The sequence below is a fragment of the Borostomias antarcticus genome (assembly GCF_949987555.1).
Source record: "Borostomias antarcticus genome assembly, chromosome: 4".
Classification (NCBI taxonomy): Eukaryota; Metazoa; Chordata; class Actinopteri; order Stomiiformes; family Stomiidae; genus Borostomias; species Borostomias antarcticus.
Window position 1 is genome coordinate 30,205,746 of NC_140237.1, and position 12,238 is coordinate 30,217,983.

The following is a 12,238-nucleotide window of genomic DNA, read 5'->3' on the forward strand; positions in this document are numbered from 1 at the left end:
TTTGCTTATTTGCCTTGGCCCCGGCTTTCAAATGGCTTAATCAGTCCTGGCCGCAGCTTGAATTTAATTGAGATAATCCAATCTCTGTATTTTCTGCTTTGAATAATTGAAATGTGATTGTTCAATAATCTCTTAAGATTGAAGTTTCTGTGTGCTTTTTCATATTGACATCTGAGGACGTTTGTTCTCTGGCCGGGGGAGACAAATGCCATATTGTACTGTATAGCGTTTCTCTCTTAAGATGGTCTCAGGCATTTGTCTTTTGGACTGGGGAAGAATGGCCGCCTTGTCCTGACTCAGGTTACTGGCCCTCCCTAGCGCAGTGCACACCCTCAGGCCAGACTCGGGGGAGCTCTCCCCTTCAACTGTGTGATAAATGATGTGCCTCCGTCACTCTGAATAGAGGTCCACAGGATCTCTTTGTCACTTTTGCAGCGGGTGTAGACACCCTCTGGTTGGCAGTGTATCTGGTGTCGCCAGCTGCAGTGAAAAAATTGTCCCGCTGGATGAACCGGAGCTACGCTAAGAGAATTAGCCAGCGGTGAGCTGAGGCTACGCTCAATTGGCCCACGTTCCCAGAGGTTAATGGCAGTTTCCCCCCAATGGGATGGCTGCTCACTGCGCTGCCAAGCCTGTCACTCACACCAATCAAGAGAGCGGCAGGTTAACAAATCACACAACAACAACAACCTCGCATCCCTGTGTACTCGGCCTGGCTCACACCCCAGCGTTCCTCCCGCTCAGTACCGGCTATTATTACGCTGACCAGGTTTACGCATGTTTATTCCTAGCACCTCCTTGGCAATCGATTATAGGGGCTGCTAAGAGTTTTCCCATTGAAGTTTACAGGACCTATGAAGGTTACTATGCGCTATCTCGGCCAATAAACCGTGGATAGGGGGCGATACGAATAATTCATCCCCAATTATCTCCAACCAGACGTCTCTATTGTCTCTGTTCGTCGTTTCGGTAATCCCAGTGTTATCCAGCATACTATTAATCTGTAGTCAGTCAGCGTCCACTCCTCCCCCCCTTCCTCCTGGTGCGGAGGTGGTATTCCTGCTGAAAGATAAGCCGTGCTGGAATCAGCTCCAGTCTGCTGAGCTAGCGGGAAACGGTCGCACCGCCCCCCCCCCCCCCCCCCCCCTCTCTCTCTCTGTCTCTCTCTCTCTCTCTCTCTCTCTCTCCCCCTCTCTGGGCTGACTCTCTCCTTAGCCCCACGGCAAGCGTGTCAACACCTCGACTGTGGTGCCGTCACAGGGAAGGAATGACACGGGTTGCTTTGGCGGACCGTAAATCACCTCACATCTGGTAAACGGATGGGCCGAGGCCGGCCAGAATGTTCGCGCCGCGTCCGTGACATTTACGCATCGTCACCTCCGCGTCCGGCCATCCTCGAAAATGCGCCTCCTCTTGTTCCCCCCCCCCACCCGAGTAGCATAAAAGTGAGAACTCGTCTTGAAAGCGTATTCGCCAGCTACCTTTTGAAATCGGGGCTCCTCCTGCGGTTCCATTGTCCAGCGTGTGTGTGTTTGACCACCTGCTGTGAACTTCCGGTCACAGCGTCTCTTCTCAGGCAAAGACATCAGCTCTAGTCACGCATTGGCTACGCTGAGTTTCATAAAGATGACGACACGGGTATCGCATCGGCATGAAATCAAGCACATCGCCATTGTGTTGCGTGTGCAGTAACCTAGATGAGGCTGAAAGGCCCTCTCTCTCCCGTGTGCATTTCCGTGGCTGCTGGTCCCTCACACAGTAGCCGCTCATCCATCACTAACAGGCCAGCCATCCGGTGAGGCAATCTGCTTCAGAAGTCGCTGGCTTTCACAGTCGGTCAGCTGCTCTGTTGAATTCACAACCCAATCTCCAGCCCCTGGCCCTCCCTGAGGCGCTGCATGAGGTCGGAGAGGTCCCACGTTCTGGAGTGTAGCATGGATGCACCGTCGAGAGCTCGTCCCGATTCACAGTTTTGTCCGATGTTTTCATGCGCTCAGAATGGTCAGGGAAACGGAGAGTGAGAGAAGTCCTCGTCCCCACGCTGTTATTTTAGATCCGAGCCTGAGCAGAATTCTCCAAGTCTCATTGGAACTGGATCATAATCACCTTTCCATTTGAGATGGAGGCCTGCAGGTTTCTCCTAATGCAGACGGCTGTGTTCCCAGAACAGATGATGTGGAAAACCAACTCTGGACAAGTGTGTAGGATGGATTAGAAATATCTATGTCCCTCCGGTGGAATTTGATGGAAGTGGATTTAATTACAACATTACTATCCACGTTATCGAGTTATTGTTTGACCTGTGGTAAACGGAGCCATGCTAGTTCTTTTTTAGCAGTGCGTGTTGTACTATTGTCCTGATATCCTCTGACATGTACCTCAGACTGAGTTCCATCTCCTGCTTTTCAGTCTCTAATGGTCTCTCCTCCGACTGTCAACACGGCCTATTCATTTTAATGACCAGTACTTTTTGTAGCCTGTCCTGTGAACAAGTGAAACATTTACAGTCATGAAGCACTGAGAAAAGCATTGCTGCTGTCAAGATGTCCGCTCAGGCTCTTCATCCCGGAGAACATGGGCTGTGATGCTACAGATAACGCCACGACGGGACGCGAGATTGTGTGCGTCGTGTCTGTATTTGCCATTACCATCTGCGTGTGACCACGGAACGGGATGGGTTATTTAATGCCCCTGAATGGAAGTGGGAGAGGTTGCTGCCTGCTCCACACAATAGGACTGACATCCAAAGGGACCCAACCTCTCCACTGCAGACAAGACTGAACCAACCTGTGAGCAGTTACATTGTTCCCACACAATAGCCGAGCACAGCCCTCCGAGCCAGCTTGCCATTCTTGTCATGTCATTCTCGTCTTTCAATGTCCCTGTGCCTCTCCCTGGTGCCAGAGGGCATTTAATTGGTTTGCTGCAGGTAAGCTTACCTGCCTGGAATGGTTGTTATCTCTTGGAGGTTCACAGGAATAGCAATGCTGTTTTCAGTTCATTCCCTAGGAATTCCCTAGAATATTTCCCTAAGAAATGAAATATATTGCATCTGCTCTACCCGTACCAGTTCGATAGTGTGATCAATTGTATACATACCCTTGTTTATGGACGCTGCAGTGTTAGCAGCCTTTTAACGCCTGCGTGCAGTTTTCCACCCAGATGTGGATTAAAGATCTCTATCTCCACCACTTTGTAAGAGATTAGATGCTCGCTTGTGACTCTGGAGGGGGCTGGTGACACCAAGCGTTAGCTTATCTGTTGGTCAGCGAGAGAGACTATCCCGGTTTGTATTCACCAGCTGAGGACCAGTACATAAGGACCATGATTTTACACCGTGTGAATTTTGCAACTATTTGTATTCAGTTCAGTAGCACAATGAGGTTCACACACACCTCTGACTAGCCTAGTCTAGTTTAAGGAACAGGAAATATTGTGCTCATTCGAGACAAGCTTGGGACAGCATGCTAACAGCTTCGTTTTAGAGAGCTCGTTAGGGGCTCTAGAAGAGATGGGCCTATGTTTAACTTTTATCATCTGATTGATTGTGTTTGAGGTTTTCAGACATGAACTGTTACGAGTAGGAACAGGGCACCTTATCTATCATACGCTGCCATCGAGCAAGCCGGTTGGAACTCCATAGGTTTCGACTGGTGTGTTCCTCTCAAGCTGCTCTGCTATGTCATCAATGCCGGGCAGCTGGTAAGTCCAGCACCGGGGTCCCTAAGCGCTGGACTATGTTTCAACCCGCCCTGAATACAGTAAGCCCTGCGGGAGGCCCCTGCCGCTTTGATGGATCGGAGCGTGAGAGAACGAGAGGGAGGGATCAGGCGGGGGGGGCGGCGGGCAGTGTGCGGCCCGCTGTATCCCGGGCGAGGTGGCGGAATGCCAGCCGGGGCGAGCCTGGACCGGAGGGTGTCATTGAAGCCCGGCCCGCCGCATGCCGGCCATGCCTGCGGTGACAGCGGCAGGTTAGCCCTGCGGCCTTCGGCGTTCGCCCTCCTCTCTGAAGACCGCCGGTCCAGCCCAGCCGCCGTCACGCGGCCCAGGATGCAGTATATCGGCTTTGAATGGCGGCAGGCTTAGCCAATCACGGGCTAGGCTTATTAGCGCTTCTCTTGACAACCTAGAATTGTATTTGAAAGTAATACTAAAGCGTGATGAATCTCGTTATCACACTTCTATGTCTCTGACATCTACAGTAAGTATCATTTCAGTAGATGTCTGTTAAGGCGCTGGATAAACGGTAACATCTCTCAGAGATGAGACGGCAGCTCAAGTCCCCGAAGCATCTCGAATAATATGGAGGCTGCCTTGTAAAATACAGTAAAGCTCCCATGATTCAGCTTCCTCCCTTCATCTTCGACACCGAATCGCATTTTACACGCCCCTGTTTTCAGATGCTGTTTCAGCCTCTCTACTGATGGGCTGTGTTGACCAGCCCTGCAGCAGTGCTCAATAAACCAGCCTGGTTTCCTGTACAGTCCGTCTTGACTTTATATGGTTGTCAGGCTCCAGCGCGAGGATACACAGCCATGTCAACTCAGCCGCTGTGTAAACCAGTTGTTGAGTGGACACACACACACACACTGTGCGCATACGTGCGCGCACGGCAGGGGTTTAATGTAAACCACTAATGTAAACGGCCACAGTGCACGTGGTTGCCGTTCCGCCGCCGGTCCCCGGTCAGGACGGATGCATTCGATTCCATTCATGGCGCTGGCGGGAGCAGTGAATTGGGGGGGGAGCAGTGCCCGGCTAAGTGAATTACGATGGCCGCGCCCCCTCCTCCTCGCCGGGTGGAGAGAGGTCTAATCGCTCCGAATCTCTCCCTCTCCACCCCCCCGGAGGGCGAGGGAGGCCTGCCTTGTAGAGCAGCCGGAGAGAGCCGAGACCGGACATGGCCCCCCGCGTGTTGTCTGCGTGTGCGGCGTTTCATTTCCAGGCGAGCGGCCATAGCCGGGATTAAATGCTGTCTCCACGCCGGGCTCCTGACCCCCTCACCTCTGAAGGCGGGGGTGGAGGGCAGGGGGGGGGGGGGGGGGGTGGAGGGCAGGGGGGGGGTGGGGGGTCTAGTAACAGCTGCTCCACAGATGTCTTGGACTCGGCGAAAAAAACACAATGAAAGAAGAGCCGACCGCGAGAGAAAGAGAGCAACATAATACGCCGGGTCTTTACTCATGTCGTAGGCATCCGAGTACCCCTGGGTCACCTTGCGGGATAATAGCTGTTTTCTGGAAGAGGAGCCAATGCCGTGGCTAGTGTCTGCTTTCAGTGATAAGATCATTGTGTGTGTGTGTGGTGTGTGTGGTGTGTGTGTGTCTCTCTGTGCGTCCGTCCGTGTGTGTGTGCGTACATAAGTGTGTGTCTGCCCATAGTATCCTCTTGTATTGTAGAAGGGAGATCATATTTTGGACCTTTTCAGTGTCACAGTGTATTGTTCTGGTATTTAGTGAGCTTGACCTTATTGTAGTCTCTTGATAAACGGCTTAGATGAGTAAGATGTCCCTCTCAGCTGTCCCCACGCCATGTTCAGGATTCACTTGCCTTCTCTCCAGATACTTCAAGACCCACCATGCATCACTTTGATTAGCTTTCATCATTGCTGACAAGGGATCATTACATTATCTGATTGACACTGGGGATCGTGACAATTGAGGGGAGCCAAAAACCAATAGACCTTTTTTTGAGTTTTTGGACACACTCTGAGCCTACAGGTTCCATTAGTGCAATCCAGAAGAAAAAAAACCTCATGGATTACATAATTAAAACCAAACATTTTTCTGGATGAGAGAGCTGCCCGTTTCATAGTCTTGCATAGCCACACCGGTCTCCACACTTCACTTGCACCATGCCAGCGCTGGAGAAAGGTCTGGCTGGACTCATTACCATTCAGGGGAAAAAAACTATTTCTTTAAACCAATCACAATCCTCTCGGGCAGTGCGGTTGCTAGGTTGTTATTGTTTCCCGTAGTCTGGATTGAATCTGATTGGGCCGGGATTCAGATCTGTCACCACTGATTGGACAGTAATAAACGAATGATGAGGCTTATCCCCAAAACCTACATCCGTTGAGTTAGACTACCTGTTTCATAACATTTCAAAATGGGTCTTGGCCATTTAGGCTAGGCAGTATCATATTTGAGTGTGTGAATCCTCCTTATCTGGCTTTAGTGTGTGAATCCTCCTTATCTGGCTCATCTCCTCAGGGGTAGTTTCAAGATATAGCCGAGTCTCAGTGGGATCCTGTGCTCATTGATCTCTGCTGTATTCCTTTGGAGAAACTGTACAGTAGGAGCAGTTTGTGTCCATGGAGAGAACAGGCAGCTGGTCTCAGCAGTGATACACCCTAAAAACCAGTCAGCAGGCGCTGGTCAATATCCTTGACTGCTCTTGTGATCTGTGGAGTGTAAGGGTGCCCCAAAAATATTGTTTGCCACCGATACCGATCGCCCATGAGCCATATTTATATTTCTCTTATAAATTTGTCGTTTTTAATCTTTTTACCTTGCTCCCCCCACAAGCTATTTCATCCTGGCAGACATTGCAGATGGCATTTGTTGCATTGCTTTGTCATCGTTCCACACCGCCGACATGTTTTAGGTCAGCTAACATGCAACAGTGATGACAACTCCCTCTGCAGAGAATTGGCTCACGTTTTTACCGTTAACGATCGGTATTCACAATCTGCGACTAGAAAGCATTATCCTGATTCCCCAATCGTACATTTATACTGAATATTGTCTGATATCCGATTGCTGGCTGATCGATGCGGCCCCTCTAGTGGAGTGTGAGAATTTCCATTGATCAAGATCATGATTTCTTTATTTGTTACATCTAATGTATGTGTACAGTTACAGTGAGATGTTGCTGCCGGCTCCAAGATTATGTTCAATACAGACAACTCAATTTACAAATTGAGTTACAACTCACACAATAATTCTTTCCCAGAAGTCTCAAAATGGTGGAAAAGGCTCAGCGATTGTACTTGCATTATCATCTTGTAATACAGTAGTGTCTCTTGCACACCAGTCTTTCTGACTGAAACGTCGAATCTAATCAGCACAGCTCGAGGCAGGTGGGCTAGTGGGAAGAGACAAGCAGTGGGCGGAGAGTCTTCACCACGCATGCATGACTTCCTTACGTTTACTGAGCCCGCGTCCCAAGGACCCATTTAGCTAATTGTACAGCGGGGGCTTTAATGACGCCATGAGAGGGTGACGGAAGACGCCAGACGAGCTGGTGGTCCTCGGTGAGCGGACTCTCTGCACTCAGCCCCCATGTCCCGGATGATTTAGGGACCGCGGATGGCAAGAGAGGAGGATGACGTAATGTGGTCTCTCTGCTTCCTCGAATTTCCGCTTACCGTAGAGACGGAGCAGCTGTTAACTCGCACCACATTTCATGTTTTTCGAGAGCTTAGACTAAATGGGCCGTGGTTTTTACTGAGTAGAGACACAGCTGAACTAGCCATAGCGTTTTTAAGCCCTGGCTCTGTGCCCTCATCTCATTAGGAACGTGGACTAGTATCATGTGTCTGTTAAACAAAGGCAATTCCAGGAGAGTTCTGCTGACTGGGAGAGAGGAATGATTATAGGTTGCCCTTGTCTCCTAGAGCACGATACCTCAACAAGGACAAAGCAACGGGAGCAAATCGTTATAGCAGAGCTACTGAACCTGAATCTTAATACAATATCAACGTATCATCGGCCAACGTTAAGGAATTCCACTGCAGCCACACATGGATGGGTGTCCAGAAGGGAATTAGAGACTGGAATGTTGCACCTATATTTAAGTTCCTAATGACAATGGAGCTGGACTATGGCTTTGCTGAGTCAATAGAAGTTCTGCATCTCAACCAAAGCATAGTCGGCACAACACACCATTCATAGATTATTTTAAAGAATGCAATTTGAATCGGCACCTCACCTTAAGGAACAACTCAAATAGTTTGGGGCACCCTCCAAAGAGAACCTAATTTGATTTGTGGTAAATCATGAACATGCTGGTTTAAATCATGAACTTAATGAGCGCTGCTTGTTCTCCTGCCTCTTAACCATGAACTGGGGTGTTGGTGGGAGATGCCATAGAGTGCAGCTTTATTAAAACATAATTTCTAGCTGCTGTGGTATGTTGCCCTGGCACCTCATTGTCTGGGCGACCCGCTACGTCCACCTTGCTGTATGAGAAACAGTGGAAGACGTTGAGAGAGTGAACAATGGAGTCTCATGTGGTGTATTGTCCTCTTCAGATCGCCGGCGGCGATAGGCCCCTGCGCCCCACCTTTGGAGACCCCGGGGGGGCGGGATGCCTTTCCCACCTAATCTTACCCCGCCAAAACACAGGATTGAGCTTGAAATAGGAGCGAAGCCTCCAAGGAAACCCTGCGACACCAATCCCCTACTAATCAGCGCTACCACATGTTGAGAAACACTCCACACACAGCACACTGCATACTGTTAAGAGTTTTCAGATCCACCTAATACTGTGAGATTGTTTTTGCCAAAAGCAGCCCCCCCAGAGCTAGAAAAACAGAAAAGCAAGAATACAGATGCCTCTTTTATGTGGCTTGTGATAAGACTTCTCCTTCAGCGTGCTCTGTTGGTTTCCTTCGAGGATCCAGTGTACTTTGCTGCCGGCGAAAGCATTCATTATCACATTTCCAGGGATTCCTCTGTATTATGAGAGAACTGCTTGGAGTTATTGCTCGATGTCTTGAGGGCACCTCAATTTCTCCTTGTTCTTTCTATGTGTAGTGTGCTGGGGAATCTGTTAAAGTGAACGTGCATCCGTAATGGCAGATTTGATCTGTGTTGTTGTCACCGTGTCGGCATCCGGGGTGAAGTCTAAAGCAGGGGGAAGTCTACTGTAAAGCAGACCTGCATTGATTGGGACTTTTCACCTCTTGACTTTTATACTGTCTCGGCGGAATTTCAAAAATGACCTGCAGTCAGAAACTTAAAACCTGTCTAGCCCTCTGCTAGTACGGCAGGATTCACACTGGCTGGCCTGTGTTTCCGGTGGCTGGCGCTGGCCTGCCAGCTAAAAGCTGAGAAGTGATGAGCGAGCAGGTGATCAAATGCACAACAGATATCGGTTCCTCCAATCAGACGGGCCGATCCGTGTGAGCTTTCGTCTGAATGCGGCAGTTTGATTTCAACCTGGCCCTCTTGGGTTACATTGTTCTGGAGTTTTGTCAAGAAAAGATGCATTATTGGTTTAGGAAAACGGCCATTTTCCTGTGTCTCGTGTGTTAATGCGTGTGCAACTGACAGCTCCTCATCGTGTCAGATGGCGCTTTTGAGGACGCTTGTTTGTGCTAAGGGGGAGGAAGCGAGGAAGCGCTAGCCGCTCTGATCTCTCCTCACCGAGACGGTCCACCTTGAGCGGGTCTCTCTGTCGTCCTCCATCACTCACGGTGCTGTCGGTGAGAGGGGTGCAGCGGATGTCATTAGCTCAGGCTCAGACGAAATAGCCCATTTCTCCACGCGTGAAGCTTGGCGTGCCCCAGGACCTTCCTGTAGAAATAATGAGGTTCCTCTAAGGCAGCTGGATGTAAAGAGACACCGACAAAACCAGAGAGAGCTGCTGTTAACCGATATAAGTATCATTCGTATGCTGTTGCCGTAATGTTACACTGAAATTGGTAGATCATACTGTAATCTAGCAAGGGGAGACAATATTTATAGTCCTTCACGTAATCAGTGTTTGTCATGATGGCATTGCCGATTTCTGTCTCGAGAGTGTGCATGTGTCTTCCTTCTTAAGCAGTCCCTATTAAAGTGCGACATATGGCGTACTGGATATATCAGGAGCTATAAATATCGAGTCATCATCATTTTCCCTCAGAATGAGATCTCTGTGGAATAATAATGCTCCAATTTTCTACCGCCGACGTAAGGGCCCATCGTGTATTGTAGCTGATGCTGGGTGTAAACCTGTTAAAATGATACCTTATAGACCTGTACATGACTTGTGTGCAGAATCTCATGAGTCCCTCTCTCTTCTCTCTCCAGCTGTGAATATCTGCAGACGTCCTTGGCTGCAAAACCCTCAGCAATAAGGTAAGGTCGTGATTTGATAGCGTCGAGATTCGGCGCCGTGTTTTCATCAGCCCGTCTCGAAGCCCCTTGATCTCACCGTGCTTAGCCCTAATCAAAGCTAGCCGATTCTCTTACGTGGCCGGCTCTTTTCATTTAAAGTGACGAGCTCCACAAACGCGCGCATCCTCTTTCAGAGGTCGTCGCTGTCATCAGCCCGTGCCAGTGGCGAAGTAGCCCTTTTTTTTTATTTTATTTTTCTTTAAGACTCCCAAGTGGCCTCGGCCCATTGAGTGTGCACCCGGTCAGGGGCCTCCGCGCACGTTTGCATAATCAACTGTCGCCGCCGCAGCAGGGCAAACAGCGGTTGCCTGGGAGATGTGCGGAAGTGGAGCGTGAAATAGCGGTAGAGGGAGAGAGAGAGACGGAAGAGAGAGAGAAGAGGGAGAGAGAGAGAGAGGGAGAGAGATGTCATCCGCGTGCTCCTCCACTGTTAATCCCGCAGGTTCCTCCACCCCCGCCGTCCTGCCCCCCCCCCCCCCCCTGCCGGGTGTGAGGCGGCAGACGCTCGCGGCCTCGCGCCCCTTCCTCTCGCCTCGTTCACAGCTCCTTCGCTCGCTGTCACTCTCCATGACTGCCTCTGTTCTGGGCCTGAGTGCTACTCTCTCTTTCTCTCTTTCCTCTCTCTCTCCCCCCCCTCTCTCTCTCTCTCTCTCTCTCTCTCACCCTCTCTCTCCTCTCTCTCCCTCCTCTCTCCCTCTCTCTCTCTCCCTCCTCTCTCTCTCCCTCTCCTCTCTCTCCCTCTCTCCTCTCTCCCTCTCTCTCTCTCCCTCTCCTCCCCCCCCCCCTCTCTCTCTCTCTCTCTGTAATGACTGTGGCCGCTCGCCCTATCATGCTCTCCCCTGGTGCTGAGTGGTGCTGGCTGTGTTGCTGGTGACTGCTTCTCTCTGATGTGTCCGATATCCTGTCCATCCTGGAAGCGCTGGTAATTGAACCAGCAGCCTCCCCTCCAGATGCCTCTAGTGGGTAACGCGGGCTGTGTGTGCGTGCGTACGTATGTACGTGTGTGTGTGCGTATGTGTGTGTGTGTGTGTGGGCATACATATGCGTGTGTGCCGCGCGGTCGTTCACCGTGCTTCAGCGCTGATTCAGCAACTCGCACAGCAATTATCTGTGAACGTATGGAGCCCAGCTACCCGACGAAACCGCGCTCGGGTTTTTGAAATGAGTCTGCGGCGCCTTGGGGATCTGACTTTTCCCCGAGATTAATGAACTCTTACGAATTTCGCCTGGTTCCCATTGTGAACCGTGTCCCGCGCTGTGCTTCGGTGAAAAGCTGCTCGGCCCGATTTTAATAGGAGGAAGGAGGCGTCCTCGGTAAAATAAAATAAAAAAGAAATACTGCGTAGTTGAATGGATTATCTACATGACCCTGTACAAAATGGCCCTGTACTTCGACCCACTGTGCATGTCTAATAGACCTGTGGTAGCCGGGAGAGGGTCATTAGTATGGTTGCTAGTGGTCCAACAGGGGCATAAACTGAGGTGGAGTAAATGACTGTCAGCTGTGAGGCCACTGCGGGGTTCTCAGGGTGCTAATAGACATACAGTAATGTCCGTTCAGTACAGAACCCCGGGGCAGTCATCCAGCGGTCCATCATACTAAGCACCAAACACGTCTAATGCCCTTTAACATGCGTCCCATCCACCCTTAAAGTTCATGATGGATTGATCAGGCCCGCGTTTAGATTTGTCAGGCAGATTGAAGAGTTTCCGCACGTTGCCCTCTAATTGAACCATTATCATAATGGCAGATCTGCTTCTGGTGACTGATAAACAACAACGTTGTTTTAGAGAGACGGAACATTAGCGAGAGCGTTGTTTGCTCATTAGGGATCGCGTGAGCCCCTCCCTCCGTAGCCTTGAACTCTTTAAGTTCAACCCTCCGTTTAGATTTTGGAGGGGTTATCCATCATGGTGAGAGGGAATGGGGTGGGGGGGGGGGGGGGGGCAAGAAAACACCCTGGAGCCGATGGTACGGCGTGGCCTGGACACGGATGACTGCCCTATCCGACAACCATCTTCCTGTTTGGCTTTGCTTGTTTTAATAGACAAGTAATAAAAAAGTTCAGCCTTGGATCTCTGCCAGGTCTCATCCCGAGAGCCCGGGCTGTGGCTGCAGTGTCGTCATCTGTGAG